Raw genomic sequence first — 6,000 nt, forward strand, 5'->3', positions numbered from 1 at the left:
CCCCCATGGAAGAGCAGAAGGGCAATCACAGCTCCTTCTGAGATTTTCCTGGACCAAAAATGCTGCATCTCCACGGTGTTCTCTCAGCTTTATAGGAGTACTGCACGCAGCGGGCACCTTTCACACCTCCACACTAATATTGCAGCTATGGGATTAGTATCACGGGACACGGGAACGTACGCATTTTATCACACCTTAAATGCTGTGGCATAAACCGGTGACTTCTGGCATAGCGTATTTCTGCTCATGTCCAATGTTGGCTGACTAGCAGTAAAGAATATAAGATTTGATATTAGCTAGAATTTGAAGACTTTTTTTTTTTTTTGTGGGTGTTGAATTAAGTTTCAACTGGAAATTAGAGCTTTTTGTAACTATGGGAGAGCTTGATTTAAAGTACAGGATGTGTATAAAGGTCATAAGAGAAAAATGAGGCAACTGTAGATTATGTATTATTTATGGATATGGAGAGGAATAAATATTCATAATTCAAGGAAAACAGATAACATGGAGCTAAGTTATTGAGTGTTGTCTACTAAAAAAAAAAAAAGAAAAAGTCCTTTTAAATGAAGAGAGATTATTCCTTCCCGTATGTGTAAAGACAAGTTAGAAAAGTGTGATTTGTTTGACTGTGACTCATCCCTTCAACATTTGACGGATATGAATCAGATGACCTTCCCCTGGGAGCATATGCTGAAAACAAACTGAAGTTTCTGATTGTTTAGAAGTCTTCAAAGATAGTTCTCGCAGTCAACAGGATCATCTTCATTTAGTGCTCATTTTTTGTGGCTTTTTCCTTTCCTTATCCACCACAGTCAAAAAGTATTATTCCCCGATAACGACTTGTCTCTCCAGTCTGGAGTGAGCAAGGTACTTAACAGATAATGTACTGGACCAGAGGATGGGAAACCAAGGAAGGAGGACGACTCCAACTGAGCGTGTTGATGGTTGACTTGACACCACTGTGCCAGAAGAACATCATCTGGGGGCACCGAAACTGTGTGAGAACACTTGAGCAAAACAGTAAATTGCCCTGTGAAAAGGTCTGATCTTCAATTCATGGACAGGTCACTCACAGAGAAGGTCTCCCTGGAAACCTTTTTTTTTTTTTTTAAATTTTTATGAAATGTTCTCCATCCACCTAATGGATGATGACAAAGTTGATCTGTAATCACTTCAGTTCCTCTGAGGCATTTAATTGACCTTGGGATGAGGTCAAAAAGTCAGAGCAAGGAAGTTGCCAGTAATGAAAAAAGTGGGTTTTTTATTCCCACAGTTGCTGTTTTGTCTTTTACACTTTCTGAAAGTCAGCCTACCCTAGTCGATAAATCTGATTGCAAGTCAGCCACAGAAAATTTGGGACTCAGCTTGGGATCTCCCACAGCAGTGAAGAATGCAGCTGTGAGCCTGAAGAAGTCCATGAGAACAACAATTTCCATTTGATAGGTAGCCACTCCCAAGCACTTACATATGGTTGCTCATGTCTGCGTGGCTCTAGATATATGTCTTGCACAGGAGGAATGAAATTCCAACTGTCCTAAGAACTGCAAAAGGATTTTCAGCTCTCTCAACGACATTTTATATCCTCTTGGTCAGAAAAGGCGAAGTGTTCTTCTGCCTTAGTTATCTCAATTTAAAAACTAAGATCTCCAGAAACTGAAGGAGAACCTAAGTAGATCTTATGACTACGGCTGGGTCAAAAACAGTAGACATTCTTCTCAGTATGATGGGAGAAAACTGGGAAACAGTAACACTGGAACAACCCTAAGAGAAACACGGAGAGCTAATGAATGAGTTTTTGATGATGTGTGGCTAGGGGAACGGAGAAACCATGCTTGTACTCACCACTGCCAAGGCATACTGCAGGGGACCACGGGCTCCACACAGCATTTGGGCACACTACGGTTCCCGTGAAGGTTTGGTCAGCCTGTGCTTGCTGACAAGGATGCTGCACAATCCGATCTTGGCTGCAGTTTGGCCAAATTACAGGTGCCTCATAATAGTCTTTAAGTGTCTGAAAGAGATATACCGTGCAGGGAGAAGAATTAAGATATATAAAACCCCAGCAGTAATTGGATGCAAAGAAGAGAGGACTGTTTTGGCTAATTTCACAGGGAAAAAATAGCTGGCAGTGAGATGTCCTGGACTGTATCTTCATCTCTGAAGCATACAGAAGCATCTCTCTTACTTGAGATATTTTGAATTGAATAGAACAAAATACCAGCAAAGATGCTCTGGAAAATAGCCTTCTTTGAGCAGGAAGATGTACAAACGCTAGAGTTCTTCACTAAGATTGATGAAAACAAGAGATACACATAAGATTTAACAATGAAGGGTAAAAAAGCTGGTTAATGAATTATTCTAACAAAATTACTAGGGATTTTCCACAGCTTTTCAGAAATGAGAAAACACACCATTAGTTATTCATCTTTGACAATTAATGCTAGTACAAATCCCAGCGCATCACTTTGTTAGCCCCATCTCCCCTCCTTTTTGACGGATTGCAGCAGTGCCTCAGCATGTTGCTAGAAGCTGATGAGGTCTCGCAGGAAACCCAGAAATGGAGTACCATAAAAGATGGGGAAACATATAAATAATTTACAGCCAAAATAATATGAAGAGACTCCTTATATTAAGATTCAGGAAATTCAAAAGCAACAATTTGAAACAGAAAGATAATATATTAAATGACTGCCTGCCTTCCCTTGCCTTTCAGATCCTTGGGTCCACTTTCTACACTGTTTGCATTTCCCTCCCTCCCACTGCATGGCTGAACCACAGGGCAAGACCAAAATTTTTCATAATACCAAAACACCTTTTAAAGACCTCCTAGGAGGAGCCCTTGATTTTATAGATAGCAGGATCTTCCTTGTTAAAGAGAGAATAGATGTTTACATTGGAAGATCACATTTGTCTTAACACAAAACTAAACCAAACATTAAACATTTTTCTGCAGATCCAGTGTATTTGGTTAATGTAACTGCATCTGTAACTCCATCTTCCAAATAACATACTAACCTTCTCCAACTCTGCACAAGAGAGACTTCCTGACAGCTATATCTTCCATGGGGTAGAGCAATAGTATAAACAATTAGGTTTCCGAACCTGAAGAAAATATACAAGACATATTCAGCTGCTTCCATTTCTGTTTGCCATTTCTAACACGTTGATTGTTTTGGATGCAGTAGCACTTACAGAAGAGATGTCTCCCCTCCCTCGCCGGGTATGGAATATTATCAAGGGCTCCTGTTACCCCATTTACACTGACAGAGACTTGTCAGAAAAAGGTTTACCTAGAGGGATTGTTAAAAAAAGAAATACAGTAGTAATGGATGAGCTTCAAAGTGTGCATTATTGATATTAGTATCATTTTAGCAAACTAGCAAACAGAGGGTAGTCTTGGGTTTGATATTGTCAAGTTGTTACCAAACCATAGTGTCTGGCAGAGTTTTGACCCAAAAGAAGGTGGCACTCTTCCAGACAGGGCCCAGGCAAGGGTCAATATAGAACAGGGATTTCTACTGGTAGCTGCTAGTGCAACTGCAGCTTGGGAGCCCCATCTACCCATTTTACCAGCAGGTTGCCACTCAATGGCACTCAACACAGAGGGATAAAACTGACAATCACCTTTTACTTTTACTTGTAGGCAGCTCTCTTTTATCACCTATATGCTCAAAAGACAACAGTAGGCTTTTGCAGCAAGAGGCTCAAACTCTCCCTTGTGGAGAAAAGTGTAACTGTTATTGACCCATGAGGATAAGACAGAAGAATAAGCTCCTTGTTGGGTCATTTTGCTCCTGCAATTCCTCCTATCTTGCTCATCCACACTTAGCCCAGCTCCTTCTCCATGTATTCTCCCAGTACGGCTTGTATTTGTGTAAGAGCTCCTGTATCTAACCAACAAATTGGGTTACAAACCCACATGCTCACCCCCAGCATCAACAAAGACTCACAGTCTTCATAAGAAACCCTTCCCAGACACATCAGCACAGATTGCTGGTCTTCATCCTCTTGCAAAGTCCCATACAAGTGGCTTGGCAGTATAGACAAATACCATTTATTGGCAAGCGCCGGTAGCCTAGTCGGACCATTCAGAAGAACTGGGTTGAAGCATCTTCCAGAAAAAAAGTGTAGTGAGAATTACTGGTCCAATTTCTTCTTGGTGACAGACATACTACTCTTTGCCCATGCAAAATTTGCCCCACTCCCAATGTCAGTAGGGCACTGAAATTCAATTCCAGTCCTCAAGCATCCCAGTGTTGCCCATTACATACCTGTGTGCCACCTTTTAAGTAGCTCACTCTCTGTCAGTTACCTGAAGCAGGGTGAGGGGATGAAGTTTATTTCTGGTTTATGAATAAGAAAGTGATTAACCTCTCATTTTAATGGCTGTAAAACTTGGCACAGCTTTATTGCTTACGTGTTGAACAAGGCTCAGCACACAGGTGTTCTCTGTTGACGTTAAGGTGAAATGCTAAATTAGCTTCCATTATTTCAAGAGAGAAATCACCCCTGTCTACATGCAAGAACTGTCTGAACAACTAAACTCTTCCACAGGCTTTATCTTATACATAGTCAATCTTCTTACTTGATTTTGAATTATAGGAGCACAAATATTTAAATATGAGCGTCGCCAATGAAAACTGAAGCAAGCCCAGTGAAAGAGAGGGGAAACCTACATTGTTCCTATTCAGATCTATTGGAAAGTGAGAAAATTCCTGCACCTCTCCACCCCTTTGTTTGCTAACAAAGCCAAGTCAAATGGTCTCTACGGGGTCTTGCTCAAGGCAAAAGGTAGGTTTGCTCTTGAGCGGAAGGTTGGGTTCACACAGCTTTTGACAGATAGCATGGTTAGGACAGCGCAGCAGAAGGACCTGTACGATTACGAGCACTCCGGAGTGTCAAACACCACGAGCACAATGGTGAAGTTGTTCAATAATGCAATTTAAAAGTTATACCAATAGGCGGCTGCAATGTCAGCCCACATCACGAGAGGTTAGGGAGCACAGGCTGAAGCCAGAGTCAGATGGAGACACGGAAGATGGAAACGGTACTGGATTAAGATCGTATTATATTTGTTTAGAAGGAGGTAAGAGTGAAAAATGTGAAGTGTATAAAAGTGGTTAATGTTTAATATAATAAACCTGTAACCTTTGAAGGCATGAAGCAATCACAAGCAGCTTCCAGAGGTCAAGAAGTTAGTTTACAGAGCTCAAGCCATGTCTACACCGTCCAACAAAGGTGAACTCTTAACTGGAGTTAGTTAAGTTGAGTAAATATCCTGGCAAAGACAAGGCAGTTCATGGTTTCCCTGTGAATCATCGGGCTGAAGTGAAGTTTCCTATGCCGCGAGGTTTTGAATGGACCTGATAAATCACACAAAAATTACGTCATGCTTCATTGTCAGTACATTGTCTACCTGAAGTTAAAATCCACAGCTTTTCTCAAAGTGAAGGCAATGCTCCACGTGGAAGACAAGGAAGTAGCTTCTGCAGGGATCTGTATGAGTATTAATCGTTCTCTTTTTTAAATTCTGGAGATTGAACCAGATATTCTTAACCAGATGCAAGCACCCACACAAGTAAATGAGTTTTGCATAAGCCTAACTCTGGAAAAATCTAGGCTTTATTTTCGGTTTTGTTGTCAGTTCACTGCGAGATCGTCAAGTCATTTACAGCTTGATTTTTCATTAGAGCTTAAGGTGCCCCTAACTTCTAGCGAAGCCATTTCTTCAGATGTAAACTAGCAAAAATGCTATCTATTGGGAAACATCCTGCATTGAGAAACAGAAGATGTTCCAACTACCATCTGTAGCCACCTAGCACAGCCAACAAGATGCCAGACATTCTTTTGGGAGTTTGTATCTACAAGTAGTATAAAGTAATGGTGAAATGCTTGGCTAGAAAGCACTGATACTGGTACGCTGAGCTGTGTAAAGCTAAAAACTGTGGCACCGCGACAAGGTGTATTATCAACAGAAACGCAATTAACAGGGCTATATAA

The sequence above is a fragment of the Chroicocephalus ridibundus genome, chromosome 4 (genome assembly GCF_963924245.1).
Source record: "Chroicocephalus ridibundus chromosome 4, bChrRid1.1, whole genome shotgun sequence".
Classification (NCBI taxonomy): Eukaryota; Metazoa; Chordata; class Aves; order Charadriiformes; family Laridae; genus Chroicocephalus; species Chroicocephalus ridibundus.